Below are 23,738 nucleotides of genomic sequence, written 5' to 3'. Positions count from 1 at the left end.
CCATAATACAAACTGGTTTCCTGTGTGTTCTGAGACAGCAGTAGAGGCAGCACTAGTTAAATTGCTGAAAATGTACTTGCACACAAGACGTCTTCCTTTCAGACCTGAAGGGTGATTATTATGTCACACATCTTTACCAGAATATTTTCAAACTCATACAGTTAACAGCATTACTAATTATTAAATCTCTCTTAGTGTAGGCATGACCTGAGAAATGGAGAGGGATGACTGTTCACTATCTCTGACCTGTGAACATCATTATGAACAAATCTGCAGTCACATATATTAACAGTTTACTTGTGTTTACATTAAATGTTACAATAGTCATTCAAATGAATGCAGTATTTTTACATACAATAGCATTTAGCCAATATTTTTGCATTTTCTTGGCTGCATAAGACCGTCATAAAGGCTACAAGAAAAAGTAAGCGTTGATCTTCGGCCTTTAAACTTTTCTTCACTGCACGTCAATACTCCCTTCACTGTGCGATCTATTGACTTCTAATGCATCAAAGGCTGTTTTCAAGGCCAGCTAAAGTCAGTCAGATTGTTCATTGATCTCATGAGGTCCAAGATTGAGTGATTCCTTTTTATTCTTTGACAGAAGTGGTTTGAAGACACAATTTCACACTGTGTAACAATTAAAATAAATATGACACTAGATAAATCTGTACAGGGACTCCTTGTTAGAGTATGCTTAGGAGAAAGATGTTGGGCTTCATTAACCTTAAATGCTGTCACCTCAGGGTAGTTATTGTTGTCATACCTGTCTCGGGAATCAGAAAATTAACTAGATTAATTTACCCTATTTAGATATTTGTACCATATATAATCGTTAATTAAGTTACTGATACAGAATATAAGGTCTGCCATAAGACACATTTCCTGTTGAAACATGTCAATGAGTCACCAGAGGGAAATGGAAGACACTTGCCTCCTTGAGGGAAAGAAGCTGTTTATGAGCTAGCCAAACACAGGAGACAAGTCTTCTTCTAATACATTTGCATCTTTGTGGAAGCAAAAGAATCCTTATTTTAATTAAGGAGAATGGTCAGACCATAAGGAGAGATAGAACGAGCTCCAAGGTGACAGATGAAATTTGTCTGGACCCCTTAGAAAACTTCAAAGTGCAGACTGGGTGTAAGAGCTAAAACCATCCATCAATGAGTGAGGTCAACATGACGATTCAGAGGAGCTACCTGAAGGTGAAGTCCAAAGGTTCTTCTGAAGATGTTTTCTGATGGGAGACCCCAGTATGGAGTTCTGTGTAATGCAAGGTCTCCAATGATGAAAATCACCTAAGAGCAACCTGAGGAATAGGAGGAAAGAAAATTCCAAGATCCATTTTGTCAGAAGAGGGACAAGTCACCTGGAAATGAAAAAAGGGGAAAAAAATCCGAAACAAAGAACACCTTTGTGATACATTCACAGTGTCAGTAGATGAGATGAACTTTTTCTTCTATTTCTTCACTTACGTCTTTTCCAGATATTTGTAATTGTGTTGTCTATTTTAGGTGTAATTAATTAATACCTCTATTTGCATTTTACCTCATCCTACCTTGAATTAAGTGTGATTTAAGGTGACTGGATAACTACAAGGCATTCCTCAGCCAAGGTGTGGTGAGTCTATTAACAGAACAACTCCGTAATAAATAGTCTAGTTCTGCTGTAACCGAAGGGCAGCAGAATGGGCTCCCACAGGCAAGGCGGAAAAATAGTACCAGAGAACTCAAAAAAAAAAAAGGCAGAAATGTCTTCTAGTGAAAAATAACACAGCAAGGAGTCAGAGACCTAAATGTCTCTTTGGAACTAACGTATACCCAAAGAGAGGAGAAAATACTAAAAACTAAATATAGGGCATTAATCTGCTTTGTTCTTGTTACACATAGTTGTGGGGCTTTTGTGGATTCTTCTGTTTGTTTTTTATATTCAATGAAGAATAAAATCTTCTAGATAACAGCCTTACACTGCACTGTTGTTTTTCGCCTGTTCTTCAGATCACATCATTACAGATCAACCATATGTAGCTATGGCTTAATATTTTCAAATCCACATGTCTTACTGGATTATGCAGATTTCATCAGAAATCATTGTACGACTCTTTCTTGGACATTACTAAACAGTAAATCAGGCAGTAAGAGTAATGATCCTCATAGAACCCTTTCTTGTAGAACCCTTTCAGAAGGATTTCTATCAGGTGATGAGATTTTTTGAGGCTTATCCGTTAGCTAGTGTTTAATTCTGTCAATGTGTGTCCAGCTGATTTGATGGCTTTCTAGCTTCTTAGCCAAAACATGCTGCAGTATCAAGTCAAATGCTTTATACTATTCTAGATCCACTATATCAATGTTATTACCTTAATCAACTAAACGCAAACAAAACCAGTAAGTCAGTTTGGTTAGATCCATTTCCTATACATAATCCAAAGTTTCTATGTGAGAGTAACCAGAGCAATTGCCCAAGCCAAGAGTGGTACCAAACAGGGAACAGATTATTGGAGAAAGCAATGCCAATCATCTCATGTGCATGCGAGATGGGAAAAAGGCCTGAAGCCGTCATAAAATGAAAAATATTTCTTGAATTCCAGCCTTCTTTGCACTACTGATAATTCTACCATCTCCCTCTACTAATTCATTGTTAAGATTCTTTTCTTCCCAATATACACACTCCTCATAACAAAACCAAAAAAAGTTCCATCACGTTGTTCATAGCTTTGTTGTCAAGGTTGCCGACCATAAAATGTTCTTTCCATCCTTCTGTTTCCTTCAAGAAATTTATGGCAATTTTCTGCTTTTAATTACATTCAACATCCCCCTTTTCTATATGCTACACTGGGTATGGAGGAGTGGCTGGAAACCTACTTGCACATCCCCTGTATGTCACGCTAGATCCTTTGACCCAGAAGAGCTCTCTATCTCAATGATGAGATTGTACTTCTCCAAGGCTCTCACAAAATTGTCATATGCCTGAGTTATCAGATATTTTTTTCTGTTAAATTGCTTTCTCTTGGTTCATTTGTCTCATACTTGCTTTCCATTTTGTGACACTAGACCTTCTGCAACCATCCTATATGTCTGTTAGCAGTCTGGACTTTAACTCTTCATACCATACGTAGCTACACCACAACCACTCACACTTATCCAACCACCAACTTTGGTTTTGTAATGAGTTCCTATTCCCCTGACCAAAACAAGGTCTGATATAGAATCTCTAGTACTCTTTCAATTAGGAAATATTTAGACAGTCCAAAGATGTTTTAATGATAAAGTCATGTGAGTACATGACCTGGCACGTCACACTCAGATTGAAGTTCTCCCTCCTGTCATGCACATTTATTCCTAGCACAGGCACTGGAGTAGATTGTGTTGCCTTTAACAGGTATCACTGGTTCTGTCCTTGAACTGCTAACACAATGATTCATAAAGTAGCATCCTCTAATCCTTCTCCTGGAACTGCTGAACCATTGCAGTTGAAAAATCTGCAGTTTTAAAAGATGTATTAAAAAACTTAGTCTGAAGAAAACAGTACTTTGATAATTTTATAAACAATTAAAACTCCTGTAACTGGAAATGTTTAATAATATTAAGTCTTTATGTATGGTACCTATTACCCTAGTACAGAAATACATGTGCACACTCTTGTGTGTGTGTATTTATGTATATATATTTCTGAACTATATACATGTGTACATATATATACACACACATACCTGTAGTTCAGAAACACATTAATATCAGTTACACTGGCATATTATTTGCTCCAAGTAAACTAAGTAGGTTGATAAGTATTTAAAGTCTCCTGGTGATAAACTTACAAAGGTGTGTCTCAAGCTAATTTTTTGCACAGACAGACCTTGGTCACAGCTGAGCATGTGAGGTGATCCTCTGCACCCTACTTGATGATAAGTGGGACTTTCCAGATTAAAAGAATGAAATTACAACAATACTTATTTGTGTTCCTAATACATTTCAAGCCAGAAGTAAAAAAAAGGTACCAGTAGGGCAGCTCAGTGGAAGGTAGGGAAAAATCTCTGGAAACAGATAACATTCTCAGTCGCTGAGCCCCATTCTATGCTTAAGCCCTGTTAATCCCTTCAAAAAGACAACCGCTAATACATACATACAGATAAGTACATGGGTACATAGAAGTTAAGGAGGGGATGATGTGTAGAAACCCCCCAGGAACAACCAGAATAAAAAACGAACAGGAAAAACAAGCTTTGCTGGACGCAGTCCTGAGTGCACTGTTCTAACAGGGCAAATTGTGCCTTTAGAAGCAAGACCCTCGCTCACCCAAATCTGCAGCCCCCTTTTTCCTGTACAACTCGCTATGGATGGACAGGAGGGAGGGAGACCCCAGAAACTGGAGTGTCAGTAGGCAGGCTGGCCTGCTCCACGATGTGGAAAATGATTAGTGGATTAGGAACCTCCAGCAGGCTGCAGACAGCCAAGGGCTAGAAGAACCATCTGACCCGAGTCATTTTGCCAACAAGAGCCGGGGTCTGACATCATCTCACTTGCAGCAGCAAGGGCTGAAAGGTGTCTTATGAGAATGGGTACAAGCTCAGTAGGCAGACAGCATATGAGCTAGGCTGGGGGCTATTGAGGAAGAGGCTGACAGGGGTGTCCTATAAAATAGCACACTTCACAGCAGTGAAGTGGGTACAAAGTCACAATTTCCAACACGGGCACAAGCTAAAACTCTTGCTTGCTGCAGTGGCCATCTCAGCCCTCCATTACTGCATGATATTTCTTTCTGGTCTCAGCAACTGCAGCACTACCTTCCTCATTGCCATCATTAAACTGCTTGTTATTCTCATCACACCACCTTCTTATGCCTGTCTTTTAGCTTCTCCTTCTCTATTTCACATCCCATGTCATCTGCCTGTCTTGCCTTCCAAGGTTTTTCTTTACCTGTCATTTCTCACACAGTATTAAAAGCTCAACTTTACTTTCCGATCAGTCATATTGCTAGCCCCTGCTACCATTAGCCCCTGCTAACAAACAAACAGCTTCTGCTTTCTCCTCCGCTGCCCCCGTTTTTGGAAGAAGTTTCTGAAGCGCCTACAAAGCTATTGCATTTTTCACCTAAAATCACTCCTTAAAATCCTCCTTTTCAGGGATGCCAACACCAGTTAGGCTGCCAGTGTGCTAAAACTCTTACCAAACAGCCCACAAAAGAGCAAGCGAAAGGAAGAGCCAATTTGGGGATGAAAAGAACCAAAGTGAGGAGAAAAAAAGAGTACATGGGAAAAGGCAGCACAGAGTCTGACAGAAAAACTCCCAGCGAGGAAGGGAGCAGCAACCTGAGGAAAAGTGGCAGAGTTGGGGCCATGGGAAACAGAAAGGCTGTGTAGCCTGCTCAAACGATGCTGTGGGAAAGGGAGGCTGAGAACGGGAGTGGAAAAGACCCAAAGTATAATTCAGTGAAGTAAAAATGCAAAGAACAAATTCAAGGAAATTAGTATAGAAAGGAATATTAAAAACTATCCAATAAATTACCACAAACTTTTAAAGAGGAATGAGATTAAACGCACTGCAGTCACTCACTCACTGGAACCCACCCCTTACTATGTGACCAAACTTGGCTCTCTTTTCCTTCCTGTAGCTGTAGCCAGAAAGGCCACGGGCTTTTGATTTTGTAAGTATGGCCAATTCCCATTGATATTGTCAGGGAGCAGTGAGGTACAGCTCTTCGCTTCAGGGTGGGGAGCTGGGAGCCAAGTGCAATAACCACATGGCCAGTGTGGCAGGGGCCTCACCAGCCTGGATCCATCATCATCCCTGAAGGGTGAAGACCTGGAGATGGTGGCCAGGTTCAGCCAAGAGACCAGATCTTCAGGCAGAGCCACGGTGACATTGGCTCGTGAGTGGCCCCAGCTTGGCTGGACTGTGGGAAGCTGGAGACCAGCCCTGCTGTGACATTGCTGGGGCAGGGACTGCTGGCACCGGGGGGGCTAACATGGAGCCCTGTGCTGTGGGCAGGGTGGGGGAAGCCCCAGGGGGCTGGGCAGGGACAGTCAGTGTCCTGTTAGTGCTTTCAAGGCCTGATAGATAATATGAGAACAAAGTCCACCTCCTCTGCTTGGTTACCTGGTAATGAGCTGTTGGGCCTTCTTATCTAAATGCTTAATTCAAAATCCCATGCATGGATCAACTGCCATTTAAACCACTGCCCTCATAGGAGGGCAACCTTCACCACTTTCTTTTAGGGAATCTAGATGAGCCTAAGAAATTTGGGAAGGAAGAAGAAAGGGAGAAAAGGGAGTATGGAAGAAAAGCTTAGAACATGATGCACGCCTCCCATGGTGGCAATGAATGACCTTCTCCCAGGCTTGTTTCATGGGAGATGGGACCTCACAAAATCCTTCTACTTTTCTCATTATACTGATAACTAGGTCTCTGGCTTTTCATGTCTTACAGTTCCCTCCCATATTTCTCTTCTCAGTTACTGTCAGTGACAGCAATGTTGTCCTTGGCCATTCATGTCTACCTACCTTGTCTCAACCGTAAATCCCCTCTGTCCCCTCCTGCTTTTCATCTCCCTGTGTAAACTTGACTCATTCATTCCCACCATTGCACACCAAATAGCATAACCAGAACTGCCTGTGACAGTCCTGGTTGTTTAGCACATAGCTCCCAGGCAACATCCTGGCTGCTGTTCATCTCATTATATCTATCTTGTATTCCCTCCACTAGTACCCCTCTGCCATAACTGATGATGGCCATGATTTCTCTTTTTACACTCCAGTGCATACAAAATGTCTCTGCTTAAATTATTTTTCTTTTTGCTCCCATGTCCTCCAGCTTCTTCTATCATTCTAATCCAGATTTTGACCCTCATTTTCAGGATCCAACGCCGTTTTGTCCAAAACCATACCTCTATTCTCATTCTCTCCAACTCTTTCTTTTTTATACTCCTCCAAAGACTCCTGTACAGGAACAATGTACAAGTCCTTACACTGGTGTTTTGATGCCTGCTCTTTTACAGAAACAACCTCTTTGTCTGAAACATCCTAACACTTACTGACAAACTGTGGTATACATTCTTCTCCCTATGTGAAGAGAGAAGGACTGTTTTTCCTTTGCTTTCTGGTCTCCTCTGTATTGCAGGACAAGCTGTTCAGCAGAAATGTTATGTTTAAAGTCTGTTTTTATGAAATGTTTTTACATCGTACTATGGCACATGCAGTATCAAACATTAAGAAATTAGGAAATAGTAGGATTAAAGTGGTGCATGAGCTAAAATCATAAAAAGCATAAGATGAAGTATCTTCTGGCTTTTAGCAGCACAGTCTTGAAACTAAAGAGCTGACATTTCAGAGTATTTAATGTCACAGTACAATATAAGTTCAAAATAGTCTTGCTGATTCAGTTACAGATATGAGTGCTCAAAAGATCTGCTAATCTGGTTTCCAGAGCCTGCTCAAGTACCCAGAAAATGGAGAATGGACAGTCAATGAGAGTCTCTGAAACAGAGGGTGCCCCATGCCACGTGGTATTATTGTGGCAGAAAAAGAACCCTAACTCTCATGCTAAAACCTCTTGCCTGATTCACTGCACACCTTCCCTTAGCTGCTGTAGATAGTGGGGATCCTACTGCACAGCCCTAGACCATCTCAAAAGCATGTCCATCCTGTGAACTGAGTGTGTCAAGTTGTGTGGAACATCTTGTTTCTTTAAAAAACAAGTGTTGAAAAACTACCAAAAAATGTATTTGTGTGGCATCATAACAACATGCACAAAATCATTGTCAGTGGTGAATCATGTAGCTCCCTTGACCAATCTTATGATACTCACTCTAATGGAATAACTCATAGTGGCCGTGGGTTGCTGTCTTCTGAACAAACCCAGCATCAATGATGACAAGACCCAAGCTCATCAGACTTACCTGCTGACAGCAACAAAATGGCGAGACTCAGGCATGTGGGATGCCATTCCTGGCACTGGAGGAGAATGGTCCCTAGCACAGCTTGTCCTTGCTTCCTCTGCTCCCACCATCAGCATGGCCTGCCCAGAGTCTCACTCCCGCTACCCCCAATGCCACCTCCTCGCACCCCACTCCCCAGCAGCTCTCCAACACTGAGTTCCCCTGCTGCTGGACATATATTTGCACAGGCACCAGTGCTTTTCCCTCAGCCCCCACCCCAGGCATGACCCCATCTTCCCCAGTCCCTGCTTCCACTCCTCAGGCAAAATTTTAACCCAGTCTCCAGCAAATCCTCATCTCACCTCCAAAAGCCATCCTTGCATCGTTCCCCATCAGCTTGCGCAGCAAATCCTGTTTTCCAGCTTCCCAAATGCCCATCAGATCTCACCCTGATTCTGCTGTTCAGTCTTCCCGTGCACAAGCCAGCTCTTTGCTGATTCCCACTGCCAGACTCCTCCCTTAGTCTCCTCAGTCAGCCTCACAGCCCCCCACACCAACCACACTTCCGAGCCCAGCTCATCAGATCTGTCTCTCCTTCTTCCAAGCCTCCCACGCAGCCCCACTGCTTCTCGCTCTCAGCTCTGTATTCAGCTAGTCCTGGGCTCTGCACTTCAGCTCCTCTAGCTATTTTAGAATCTCCCAAACTATACTGACACATTTTCCTTTCCCTCCCACATCAATTTTCACACTACTCATCAAGGCACTGTTTCTTCCTGCTGATTTCATTCTTTGAATCTATTTTGCCAGTGATCCCCAACTCTTTCCCCCCAAAAAATCGTGCTCATGCTTGCCTTGTTATTTAAAACGGGTGGTTTACTCCCCTGTGCCACCTCCATCCAGCAGAGGTTTCACTGAGAATATACAAGAGGAATCCTCTTAACCTCATTTTTCAAATACTTTTTCCAAAGCCTGCAAAGCACCTGAACTTCTTAGAGCAAATGTCACCAGAACCATTTAAGATGAGAAAAAAAGAGTACAGTTTCCAAAACACCTTGTAAAAAAAGCTATAAGCTATTTTTGCTCAAAGGCAAAAAAAATTATCCTGAGACAGATATCTAGCATGGAATATTTCTGCTTAAACACTTGAAATTTGATAAAATCCTATGCATCTGTAAACTGTACTGAAATGAGAAGAGTCAAGATGCATATTACCCTTAGCAAAGCCAGAAAGTGAATGAAAGCTTCTGTCTCTCCATTTCAGGAACAAGAATCCTCGTAGCATCAACTTTTAGCTGTATATTAAGCTCCCCTGTTCTTAACTGAGGAGAGCTATAGAATACAAAAATCGACTGCCAAAAAAATCCTCTGTAGATTCACTTCATCGTGGTGTGATTTCAAAAGCTAAATAATGTCTCAGATTATTTCTTGGGAGATACGATGGCAATTTCTAAATATATACGTGAAAAAAACCCCACAACTCTGGCAAAGAAATCTCTCTTTGTGGAGATTTGACTACACTATGAAAATTGTGGTAACATGAAAAGCTACTCACAATCCAATTTTACTCACCAATCAGACAACCTCAGTGTAGATTTCCCATTCTTCTGAGTGATGGTAAATAGAAAATAAAGATTCAGACAAAGAAAGATCAGTTCAAAGATACACATTATTTTAATTTTATGCCTAGGTCTGCAAAGGAAATAGAGGAGAGGTTTTTGTCTTCTCCTTACCTGGACTTCAAGGCTGGGCAAAGTGTTTCTGCATCCACACAGATGCTTTCCCAGGAGAGCATCTGAAACACTCTGTATGTGTAGTATTTGTCTTTCTTCTAATTAAATGCCCAGCTAAAAGTTGCAAGTGTTCCCCCGTGAATGTTTAGGTGAGCATCTCCAGTTGCACATTACAAAGCAATGATGTGCTGTGTCTGTCTCTGGGTATAATGAGCAGCATTTAACCACTCCCTGCGTATGGTCTACAGCAGCTGTCAGAGCCTGCCAAGTGCTTCAACAGCAGCCTGCCAAGAGGCTGCCTGCTAAGCAACCAAGAAGGAGGATGGTTGGGAATATGAGGGTAAAGGTAATTTAGTTGAGAGCAACTGTGATGTGATAATGTATATTATTTTTAGATGAGGAACAAGAGGAAAGATCAATTCAAACCCGATGGACTCTATACAAGAAGACTCCAATAAACCCTGGGAACTGGAAGGTAAGTTCTCATGGGAAACATGGCTAAAGCAGAAGGAATTCAGTAGAGTTGGCAGTTCCTTAAAGAAATGATGTTTAGGGTACAAACACAAACAATCCCACACAGTAGGAGGATAGGAAGTATGGTCAGAGATCAGCTTGGCTAAGCAACACCGTCTTCAATGACCTGAAACACAAGAAGGAAATGTACAGAAAGTGGAAACCAGGTCAAACTCCTAAGGACAAGTATGAAAGAACAGCACAAGATGCTGAAACAAAAGTCAGAAAGGATAAAGCACAAATTTAACTGCAAAAAAGCAATGGACATAAAGGATAGCAAGAAAAGAAATCTGTAAGGAAAAGAAAACTCTGGTGATAGCTTGCTTGCAGAAGGCTGAAGTACATTTTCCATCACTCTTCATAAAAGAGTGATCTGTAATTACATGACTAATAACTAAACTCAGTAAGAAAGAATCCATCTAAAATAGGAAAAGAACAGGGCTGAGAATAATTTGGAAATACTGCAGTTCACCTCATCGTCAAGTATGCCTCTACAGCATGTGTCCAGAAGAGCTCTCTATTGATCATTGGCAGTACTAAGTCTTCCTTGACTGTGATACACCCATGCACAGATATAGATGGCTATTTTACAGGCAGCTGAAGTTAGGTGAACTGAGTCCTATCCATAGTGACAGCTGGGCCTGAGGAAGTGCACATGAAGATACCTTGAGAACAGTGTGAAGCAAGCTCAGAGCTGTTAGCTTCCTCTGAAAACTCTCAGAAGTTGTGTGAGAAATGTGTGAAACGATTAACATGGTGCTCATATGTAAAAAGCCAAGAAATGAGGAAGAGACCAATTCTGGAAAAATACTAGAATAAATGAAAAAATGAATTATTCATAAAAGGTTAGAGATAGTTTAAAAAGCTAACAGTCAACATGCCAAAAATATAAAGCAATATAATTTCTGTAACAGGGCAATGAGTCTCATAGATAGAGAAGCAGCAGGTCATGTAATATGTTTTAATTTTAATAATGTTATTGACATTAACATAACATTTTCGAAAGTTAAAGTGCAACTATTTCAGGGAGAGTGCAAAACTACCTGGGGAAAAAAAACACAAACAACAAAAACCCACAGACTTTAAGATTAGTTTTTAATCATTTGCCATCAAACTCAAAAAATATAATCAGTGAGATTCCAGCTGGGTCTGTTCTGGGCCAGGTAATTGCCCAAGTCACTAATGACTTGAATAAAGAAACAATCCTTCAACCTTGTAGATAACAATAAGCCCAGATAAACAGCAAACACATTGCATGATACGTTAAATTTCAGAATGCTCTTGACAAATAAGAGGAATTATCTGTAGGAGAAAACACATTGCAATACAATTGTCTTTGCAAGTGTGAGGTTCTGAGGGGGAATAATAGTTTGCAAAGATGTAGGACTGGCAATGACTAATTAGGCAGCCATTCTGCTGAAAAGGGATAAGAGGGGTAGCTGTCAGTCACAACATGTACATGAATAAGTTGTGTTACACCATATGTGTATAAGAATGCAAACTGCATATTAGGAAGATAAACTGTTTTGCTTGTACAATACATTAAGTAATACCTCCAACTATATTTCTGGCTAGCACAGCAACCAGTGGCACTGCGTCCTGTTCAAGCAAAACTGTTCAGAGAAGGTAGACTAACTAGAGAGAGTCCAGAGAAGAGCAGAGAAAATAGTCAGTTGTCTGGGGGGGGAAAAAAAAAACCAAACTACAAAAACAAACAAGAAAGAAAGATTGAAGGAATTGGGGTTGCTCAGTCAAAAGAAGAGAAGGCCAACTGAACACATGAAAATGATCATCTACATAAGTTACCTATAAAGAGGTAAGGAGGGATTAAATTTTTTTATCTGTAGTAGATATAAAGTGATGGGTTTAAACTATGACACTGAAGCTTATGTTATATATTAAGAAAATCTTATTAACAATAAAGATAATTAAATATTTTTTCATTTCCAAGGTACAGCTGATTCTCTCTTGGAGCTTCAGAATGCACAAGATGAGGTCTTGAGGTCTCTTCCAGTCTCCTTTTCTCTAAGTATGTGGTTCATCCTGTTGTATAATTTAGAAGCCCCATCTTACCTCTCTAGAGAAGCTACATTTATCAGAGTTTTCATTCTAAATTAAACAAAGCCAGACTGTTGTTTCAATATAGTGGCTTGGAACCAGTGAAGCCACTACAGGGCTTACCGCTGCACAGATTAACATGGTACCACTTTTTTTTTCTACTGTACGTCCTTTTAGCTCTCATAAGAAATGTGAAGAGTTGTGGCAAAAGGACTGCTATCTTCCAGAGACTAGTGTATCTGATATTTGATGGTTGTGCACTGCTTTTCCAAATGTCAGAAATGTGCCTGTCTCTTTCTTTGGGATTCCTAACGGAGTCTGATAGAGAAGTACTCTTATCTGCTGAAGCCTGCCCTTCTGGTGAGCTGCTCCACAAACTGCTAATAAGACATGGCGCTCATTTGCCCCAGGGGGCACTTATGATGAGAGATGGAAGAGCACTAAACTGAGTGAAGTGAGATGTGGGCAGAAAATATGAAGACATACTTTGTTAGAGGGCTGCAGAATCAGGTTGCTTCATCTCAGAATTTTTTCATGTGCTTGTTCTTTGTATTAATCAAACTTCAAGATCATATGAATTTAATAAAGTATCCTCACTGGGCAGAAAAGATTAAATTCCTTTTGCCTGCCTTCCACCAAGATCCAATTCTGTCAATGTACAGACATTCCTGGAAAAAGAACCGTATCATATGGATGACCAGCTGAAAGAAAATCTCATAGAGTGGTGTCTGTTGTACTAATGCATTACATGAGTTCCTAGGACACGTGACTCCATTGCCAGCAAATACCAGTGTTGGTCATTACCTGTATTGCCTCTGCAGTTCACCTATGTAGACATGTTCAGGTGATTTGGTACAGAAAAAAAACTCCTTAAAACAGTTTTAACCTTGCAGGAAAATTACATTTTTTGCATTTTATAAACCATTTGAACCAGGAAAAAGATCCATTTGATACTGCTTCCTGGCCTTCTGAGTTTCTATTGAACACTCCACTTGCCTAAAATACACAAGATAATCTGCTTCTGTGGACATACTTTTTAAATTCACAGTAATATACAACGTAGCATGAAATTCATGCTTACCTAACATAGAGTACTATGGGAGTCATACAACAAATACTGTTTTCACAAATTCACCATCCTACACTTTTTCTCTGGGTAAAATTTTCAGCCTTTGCTGAAGAAAAGTTTTGGTGCGGGCTAGTTATTTCATCTTGAATAAGGCTGAGAAGAAAGTTGTTCAAAGGAACAAATAAACTAAAGCATTCATTTATTTTAGCAGAGTTTTAAAACTTCATAAAAACAGGGAATAGCCTTACATCTAAAGGCAATGTCTGTCTTCCTGCCTGAGCATAGATCTTTCAACTATAACCACATCCATCTAAACCCACCATGCAATATCAGTGACTGAGCCCCAAAGGTAAATGCCAACAGCTGTGCTCCTGAAGCTGTCTTCCAGTGAAATGAAGTGGAAGATGTAATAAAATGTTTGATAAACTTAAAAGTCCCAAGGTCCAGGTTCCAGTATGTGAAGCAATAGCTATCATGAGGGAAAAGTCCTGGTCCTTTGTGGACGAAAGATGCCAATGACATTTTCAGATGCGAGACAGATTTTAGTGACACTGTGGAATTGTTTTATAATATCAGTATTCTTATAAGGCTCCAAAGATGAGATGTTAATTTAAATCATTTTAATTAGTAGTATCAGTATCTAAAACTAAGTAATAACTAAGATAAACCGTAGCTTTCTCACAACTTCTACTCCTCCAAAGAGAAAAGAAACAAAAGCAGCATCTGGATTTAGAATAACTAATGTAGCCTTGGAAAAGTATATCTGCATGAAGCCCTGCAATGATACTCTCTGGAAATATCATCACTTTTTAAATTATTGACTCTTCACTGGGTTGGGTTTTTTTTATCACAGATCCTAGTTCAGCCTGAATATAGTAATACAAATAAAATATGTTTTTTAATGGCCCTTTTTACAGTTATTTAAGAAACAGGACATGGTATCATGTTGTATAACCACAATATGGGTTGTACAAATGTGACTAATCATACATAATACCCAGCTGTGACCCCAGGCTCAATCACTATAGCAAAATGAAGAATGTCTATATGAATGCGAGACGAAGATGGCAGAAGCACTTTGTACAGTCACAATTAAATGGCATTTTCAGAGGTATCTGTTGCTTCATCCACAGAACACAGGGATGATTAAATGTGTAAAGCATACCTCTGTTTTACATTTACGTGCTTACTCAGAAAATCTGCCAATACGATTGACAAGAATTTCTAACTAGTGAAGCACTCCTAGTATATGTGAAGCCTGAGGGGAAAAAAACCAAGGTGATTATTCATTTCAATTTTCTTTGTTTCAAATTTAGAACTATTAGTATCTTTCAAAAGGCTAAAATTTAAAAAAGCAAGCGTGAATTAGACATAGAAGCTGGTAATTAATTTGTATTCTCACTAAGCCTGGGCTACCCCCATTCAAATGCTGCAAGAGCTGAAAAACCAAGGCACCTTACTACCAAAATAGTGTAGTAGAACTCATCCTACAGGAAAAAGCACTCAAAAGTTTAGCAGATTTCTTGTGGAAAGATTACCAAAGCAGCTTCAGGTTTTGACACATAAGAATGCAAAAAGGAAAGAGCATTCTGGAAATAATTTCAATAAGGAAATGACAGTAAAAGAAGAAACTTGTGTATGCCTTTGTATTCTTTGTATGCATTCATGTATACGAGTCCTTGCACTAGTATAAAAATAGGTTTATGACATCACACTGGTAGCTGAAAAAATTTCAGAAGTTTGAAAGGGCAAAAATTCCTGTGCCTTAAGAGGATTTTCTAGGGTTTTCCACCTAAAAATTTTAAATATCAAAGAAGAAACTGAAGATGCTAAATAAGATTTTGTCCTGACTTTTAATCAAAGCATACAGAAAAAAAAAATACAGAAAATGTAGAATGTAATATCCCATGATGTTTAAAAGAGTCTGTAAATAACATCAATATTTCTTCTTCATACTAGAACTTTAAATCTGTTGTCTACAAAATATTTAGCATTTTATCTGATTCGTGCAACTCCTTTACACTGATAATTACTCACAATATTTCTCAGGTAATAGGAATTAGTCAATGGATATCTAGCTAAAATTTTGTGTATCTATTATTTTCTTTTCACTGCAATTAAGGTAAAAAAAAACAAAACAACAAACCACATCAAAGCATTAACAACTGCAAAGTTATTTCTGCATCTGAAGAGATGAACTGAAAAGCCAATTGCCTTTGACATCACTAAACCTGAAGTCAGAACTCAGTATCTTTTAAAACACAGAGAATACAAATGCTTTGATTTACTAGCAAAACACCTAGAAGAAAAAAAAAAACATACTAATATTCTAAGAGAAATAGAAAAAAAGAAGAGAAAGTACCTCTACAACATTTTCTGCCTCTGAAGCTTCCTGTTTGGATATAGCTTTGCACAAGTCTGGCTCCGGTTTGCTTTCTGTTTACGTAATGCCTTAGCTCAAATAAAAAGAAGGTGTATCCTTGAATACCATACATACAGCACGACCCATTGTGGTCTTTCTTCAGCAAGACAGTTTGAATTTTTTTCTTAGCAATATTAGACTCTAGGAAAAAATGGAAGAAAATATTTGGGCTGAGTGACCTTTACCTTCATTTTTAACATTTTCTTTGATTTTAAACGTTTTCCTTCATCTATGCACTATCCCTGCACTATGCAACCTGTTGATTTCTACTTCAAAAAGGGTCTGATTCAAAGCTCACAGAAGTCTGAGATGTTTCAGACACTGATGTCAAATACATTGATTTCTACCTATTCTGTAATGGTGCACCATCATTTCCCTTCTAGCCTGTCTGGGTGCCAAGAGCTGTTTGGCGACCTAAGGATGGACAAAAGTACATATTTGAAGTATTCAAAGGGATGTGTATGAAAATGTGTGCATTGGATTCATCCTGAGATTCACATTTATAGAAGGAGAGAGGGATCTATGAGGGCAGAAAAAGGAATTCAATACCTTAATACCATGCATTTGGAAATCTTTTTCCAACATCTGTCCTTAGCTCTCTTGCAGCTCACTGATGATACTATGAAAAAAGTTGCTCAACTCTAACAAATATGTGAATAGAAAATGGGCCTATCCTACACATAGCACCACGCTATGTACTGTGACTGAACCTTTGTCATGAGCAGGAAGGGGATTGTATGAGGTAAGCTGGACTTTCTGAGCTGGACTCATTACCTGCTGACACTAACAGCAAGTTGAGCTCACAAAAGCTTTAAGTCTGATTTGGGACGTGGTAGCTCCCTCTAGTTCTACATCAGCAGCTCTGCCTAGGCTTGTCTTTTAGTTCATTTCACACCCTCATTTGTACCTCAAAACTGAGACTTTGCAGTCTGCAGTAGAGTTAGGTGTTTAGTTTGGGAGATGAAAATCAGACCGCATCACTAGACCAAACTGACAGCCTAAAGATGCATATCACTGGTATTCACCTATCCAAAGAGTAGGGCAACACCCTAAGAACCAAGTCCACAGCACAAGCCTGATGTGTTCAATTCCTGTAAAGCCTAAAAATGGTATGGTTTCTATTAAAAAATGCAAAAGTGCAAGAGGTTTTCTTGATAAAGTTGCTGATTTTATGCATTCTATAGGAATAGCACTATGTTAACTACTGTCCATTTAAACAAAAAGGAAGAAAAGCCACAGAAGTTCACTGGAAATTGCTCCCCAATATATTTGTTTGTCGTCTGTGACTTATTCATCCTCTGATGGATGATGGACAGTTATTGACTATGTCGGCCAAACACAATTTAATAAGCTTTTAAGATAGATTGAATAATTTCCAGATAATCTTTGTACTGTACCCTGTTAGGCAGAGCCATACCTTATCAGCTAATACCATAAGCACATCAGTTATACATTACCTATATGTCTTTACAAGTTAAACTACCAACCAAAACAACTGTGACAAAACTATGACCTACAGGCAACAATCATCAGTTATGACTGTTTTTAAGACAGCAATACCTGGAGAAGAATCAGAAGATCATTGTTCTTATCTGCGTGTATAATAGAAAGACAATCCCCACCCAGGAGGCCTGAATTACAAAGGAGTACTGCCGATAAAACAGACTGATCCTGACAGAGTGTGTTCATTATCAGGGAGCCTAAGGAGAAGCCTCCAACATATCAGGATAAGTGGCTTTCCTATTAGAGAAATAAGGGGGTTTTTCTTCCTTTATCTTACTCTCATGTTTTTATTAAAATCATGGGGAAATATATTTATGGTACGGAAAAGGCATAAGCAGATCACAAAAAGGTGTTTTAACCTGCTTACGTTTGCAGATGTGAAAGAGATCAGCAAATGCTGGTATTATTACAGAATAACATGGTGCAAACCAAAGAAAACCTTTTAATCTCAGTCTTTTAAAAAAATAGCTGCTCTCTCTGGTAGAGTTTTTTTTATTCACTTCCATTTCCACCTGTGGTGGGAAAAGGAGAAGGTATAGCAAACAAAAAAAGTGCTTATGTTTTCAATTGCAGTGCCCTGTACTACAGCATCCCACAGCTCCTGCAAAGCTGGGAAGTCCTGCTTGCCACACATACAATTCTTGAAGAATTTAGTTGAAAATGTCCACAACTTAAAAGACTTGACTTATTCAGACAGATATAAAACATCCAAATATGGAGGTATTTTCATGAAGTTCCAGTCCTGTTCCTAGAACAACATTGATACATTCCTGGTTCACATGACAAATGTATGAGAGCTTCTTAGTGAAATGACTGAGAGCTTTAGTATGGGAAAAACATTCCTAGATCTAATGGGGCAAGAGACTCTGGTTATCTAGGTTAGTCTAGTGCAGAACTCACGTCTGATTTAGTTACTGCTTGAAACTAAATACATGCGTTTGGGCTAAAACACACTTTTCAAAAAAGCACCCAACCTTGATTAAAATGTTTTTAATGATAAGGAATACATCCTCAGTTCTTCTATCTTAACACACCACCACTTGTGCCTTTCCTAATAAAAATTTTCACCTTTTTCCCAGCCTGAATTTGTCTAAACTCAGTCACCAGCTACAGAATCTTATTAAACATTTCTCCAGACAGACTGAACAGCCTTCTGCCATCAAGCTTTAGTCTGCAAAGTGGGATAAAGACAGGAATAAAAACAAGGCAAGATCAGCCAGTGACTTTGAAATGTACTCATCATAAACACATTTCAGGTACTTTGGTTATTCTTATGACCCTCTCCAATCTTAAATATCGTCCGTAAAGTACAAACAGAAGTACTAGAGCTGGTGCCAGGAAAGAGCACATAACAGTAACACAGAGAAAACATTCAGCTTCATTAAGTCAGTGTTTGAAATGCAGTATTTTCCCAAAATGTAACACATAGGAGCCTAAAGGGCTGGCTTCATGCTCTCTTGTCATATGATGGCTTGTAGCAGGCATTAGTTATTATTCTCTTTTATCCTTTATCTTCTAAAACAGTGACCTGCAACATAATACACTGATCTTGCTTTGGAAATATCAAATAAATTCTAGTTTTAATTGCAAAAAGTAACAGGTAAAAAACAAACTTGCACATTTTCAATATGAACAACTAAATTTGGGAAAGATTATAAGTAACAAATTCTTACAATGGAAAAAAAGTGGTACAACTTTAAATGTAGGAGTATCTGTATATGGCACCCTTTACCTCCATACGTGGATAAACATTAACGTATATACTCATATGGTAGTTCAGAAGCATAATAATATCAGTTACACGCAAATCAGTGTATTATTTGTCCCAAGTAAACTAGTGAAAATGGGTGATACATATTTAAATCTCCTGGAGATAAATTTGTAAGTGCAGGTGTGTCTCAAACAAACATTTGGCAGGGAAAAATCTCAGTCACAGTCAAACAGGGTGATCTTCAGCACTTGATCTGGGGATAAGATTTTCTGTGTAAAAAATAAAATTACAATAATACCCATATATGTTACTGATACATTTGAGTGCCAAGGCAAATAGTTGAAGTGACAGGCTTACCTAATAAAAGGCCAGCAAGACCTCTGGAAACAGATAGCAGGATTAGCGATTGGGCTGCGTTCTCTGCATAAACTCTGTTAATCTCTGGATGGTTGATTTGGCACCCAGCTTTTCCATAATTCAAAAACATTTAAATTTGATTATTTAAATAACGAATGCAAAATAAAGTTTGTTTTGGGTATTTTATAATCAAATTCCTTCAATAGTCTGGAAAAAAAAAGCCAAACAAAACTGTTGATGTTCTGATCTAGGTTTGGAAGAGATACATTTTCTCTCCTGACAGGGGAAAGGAGGGAAAGTAACATACACTTGCTACACATGAAAAAGCAATATTCACTAAAGAACATAAAAAAGAAAAGAGAATATGCAGGGAAACCTCCACAGTCCCTCAGTTAATATGGCTCAAAAAATAAAACTCATAATTAGATTGTTGCCCTTCACACACCAATTATTACCACTGCCTTCTCTCAGGTCTTAATAAATGCAGTCTTACCCTGCTGTAACCACTAATTCAATAGTCTGTCATGTCCCATCCACTCTCTTCATCTCCTTTCCATCCTACATTTCGATGACACCACACATCAATTTCTTGTCTTTGCTCTGAAGACCCTCTATGTCTTTACTGTGTTCATCAGAAGTGCAGCTCTCTCAGCTGCAAGATTTTCAAACTGATACTACATTGAAGGTTCTGCTGAAGTCCAGGCAAATTAAATCAAGAGCATTTCTCTTAACAAGATCATTTCTTTTATCAAAGGTATCAGATCAGTACAGCATGATCTACCTTTGGAAAAATGCATGTTCCATTTCATTGTCCTGCCTTAATTACTTCTTTCCTTTAAAATCTGTTCTAAAGCTTTGCACGCTGTTGAGTCAGACTAATGGCCCTATTGTTGCCTGGATCAGTTTTACTGCCACTCCTGGTCCTTCTTCAGTACGGGTACAATATCTGCTAGAAGAGTAACTGATAGTCCTATAAATGCATGATCTGAAGCAGACCAGAGATGCAGTGGATTGAGCATGGCCCGTTCCCCACAAGCACTGAAAGTATTTGTATGCTAGGATCTGGGTATCTAACAATCATGCTAATAAGCAAGCTGCAGTTTTTCAAAGGCTTTTTTGATCAAAGTGAACAGTTTCTGTTCATCAAAAAAAAGTCAAATCATTCTCCAAAGCCTTGACAGTACTACAGCTGTTCAAAGAAAATTCACTATAACTTTATTTTTAATGTGGGCAAAATGCCTGCATTCCCTAGGCTCACACTCAAACACTTGAAGTGCTTTCGCTGGCTTGAAAAAATAACGCATTCTTTCTTCTCATTTGAACTGTTTAGTATAATCATAGAAGCTTCCATTTCTGATTTTCTGCTTTATTGATCTTCAAAACAATTTGGTGTGTTGGTTAACTCAGCAATGAATGCTCTTAGGGGCAATATTCCTATACCCAAAGTTCTGCCATTCCCTGTGTACACATAATAAAGGAATTGGCATATGCACTTGACCATTAGGGATATTTCTCCTTACATGGAAATTTAATTTAGTCGTCTTTAATAGACACTAAAATATACGAATATGCTACCAAATAGGAACAAAAGGCATTTTTCTTTACAGCCCAAAGAGAGAGGCAGAACGGGGTAGGTCTGAGGATCTTAGAGCATTTCATATCTTCAAGTACTAACAGATAAACGGCACCAAAGACTCCAGCCTTGGCAGGCATAGGTAAAATTCTCCTAACTAGTGCTTCCTTTCTCTGGAAGAATTAACCCTCTGGATATGGGGCAATTGCAGTCTCTGTGGCCTATTTTCTCCTTTGCTATGTGCTGACAGAGAACAAAACAGCATCAGCAATCAATGGATACAGCTGAATATCACAGATTTTCAAAAGAATATTTGTGAAATGTTTTGCGTGCATACCTATACATACACTGTATCTATTAACTGGCCTGTAGATGTATAAGCATCTTGTTCAAGCCTGGGTATAGCAAACTTACTAAAATTATATCCTGAACAAAAACTTCCCCTGAACTTCGGAAATTCACATCTAAATTTTGTTTCTGCCTTTCTGGATATTTATATCATGATCATATATGCAAGAACATACCCCATGTATGAGTACAAGTTGGGGACAGACCTGTTGGAGAGCAGAGTAAGGGAAAGGGACCTGGGGGTCCTAGTGGACAGCAGGATGACCATGAGCCAGCAGTGTGCCCTTGTGGCCAAGAAGGCCAATGGCATCCTGGGGTGTATTAGAAGGGGTGTGGTTAGCAGGTCAAGAGAGGTTCTCCTCCCCCTCTACTCTGCCCTGGTGAGGCCGCATCTGGAATATTGTGTCCAGTTCTGGGCCCCTCAGTTCAAGAAGGACAGGGAACTGCTAGAGAGAGTCCAGCGCAGAGCCACGAAGATGATTAAGGGGGTGGAACATCTCCCTTATGAGGAGAGGCTGAGGGAGCTGGGTCTCTTTAGCTTAGAGAAGAGGAGACTGAGGGGTGACCTCATTAATGTTTATAAATATGTAAAGGGCAAGTGTCATGAGGATGGAGCCAGGCTCTTCTCAGTGACATCCCTTGACAGGACAAGGGGCAATGGGTGCAAGCTGGAACACAGAAGGTTCCACATAAATATGAGGAAAGACTTCTTTACGGTGAGGGTGACCGAACACTGGAACAGGCTGCCCAGAGAGGTTGTGGAGTCTCCTTCTCTGGAGACATTCAAAACCCGCCTGGACGTGTTCCTGTGTGATATGGTCTAGGCAATCCTGCTCCGGCAGGGGGATTGGACTAGATGATCTTTCGAGGTCCCTTCCAATCCCTAACATTCTGTGATTCTGTGATTCTGTGATGCAGCTATGACTCTGCTTTCCTTGTGCTTCTTTATATATACTTTCCAACATCCATTTGATGATAAACTTTTTCTAGTTAAATAACAATCTATTATATTTAAGGTTTCTCTAGAATATTCTTAATGCCATTGTGTTAGAGTAATGTTTCTGGGTTTAAGTATGTATCCAAAACCTCATTCCTGAAAGAAGTCATACATTTTAGGGTAGCCCACAAACAGGTAGAGCAAGAAACAGTGCCAAACATATAGCAGGAAGTATCAGATAAGCTTACTCTTCTGCTAGAGTTTGTTTCAGAGAAAAGACCAAGAATGATAACTTTCAAGAAGCTATTGATTAAATCCTTACAGGCTAAGCAAACTTGATCAAATCCATGTTTTAGTTATTTTTCTATAAATAGAAGAACTGTAAGCCTCCACATGGGGTCATTCAATAAAACCTTTGTTTTATATTCTAACATTGTTTTAAGGATCATTAATTTTTCATGTTTACTTGCAATTAGGGGGAAATAAATTTGTTCCTGTACCTTTTCTGTTAGTTTTTAATGATATATACATATTTATGTGTACATATGTGTACTCCAATTCTTTTTTGTACAGTTCAGTTATACTTCAAAATTTCTAAATGAAAAATTGTACCTATTCTTTATTTGTTTACTCCTTCTCATGGGGACATGGCACAAGGAACATCCTACCGATTAAAGAAAGACTTTCTACAGAGAAATTTCAATACATTTTTACTGTCTTTATTCTACTGTCTAAATTCTGAGATTAAGTAGTCAGTAATTTTAAGTTGAAAAAAATAAGCTAAATAAAACATAAGAAATCCAAGATACAATTATGTTGGGGAATCAGCAACACAAAGCAAAAGTGTTTCTCTGCAGGCTCTCAGTTCAAATAGCACTCTGTCAATTAATGAGCACCTGTATTATTTTCATAAGCAACAGTCTTCTGACTCTGACTCCTGATTTAAGTCAGAGCACACAGATTACTTACTACATTCCACCAGCATCTACCAACATATGCAGAAATCCTTCAGAGTTTGTCAGAGTAGTCTTGCAATAATTTAATACTTTGCCTTTGTTCAAAATGTAATATTTTCAGTGGCTTAGTTGAAAGTGGGACACATTTTACATTAATATACTTCACTCTGTGGATTCCTTTATCATGTTTCTCAGGATTATTCATTGAAGTGGTAGAAGAACCCACAATGGGGTTATTATTCCCCATATGGGGTTGGTAATAGGGTCTATTATTCCCATATGGGGTTGTTAATCTCTGGCACAAATAGTTTACTGTTCATTCCACGGATCTTTCCAGTGTACCTGAAAGGCATTGACATCCTCATGGAGCTCTGCTCAGTTTCCCTTGACTACAAGTGCCAGTCTGCATGCCCAGGAGAAGTCACTGTTCTGCTGAATTGTCCATATTATACAACAATAGTTGGACATTTCTACTAAAATGCTGATAAATCAATAAAGTTTGGTTAAATTTCAGAGTTGGTCAATTTGAAAAGCATTTTTTTCCTCAATGATTTTTTTCTGGATGAGTTCACTCCGTGGGCCATCATTCTGGAAATATTTCGTACACTGAGTCTAATACCTACAAATTTTATGATTCTTCCTCTGGAATAGTAAGGCCAATTTTTGCTCTGCGATGGTACCTTTGACACTGG

This window comes from Nyctibius grandis, chromosome 4 (genome assembly GCF_013368605.1).
Source record: "Nyctibius grandis isolate bNycGra1 chromosome 4, bNycGra1.pri, whole genome shotgun sequence".
Lineage (NCBI taxonomy): Eukaryota > Metazoa > Chordata > Aves > Nyctibiiformes > Nyctibiidae > Nyctibius > Nyctibius grandis.
Note: the sequence above shows the minus strand (reverse complement) of the source record.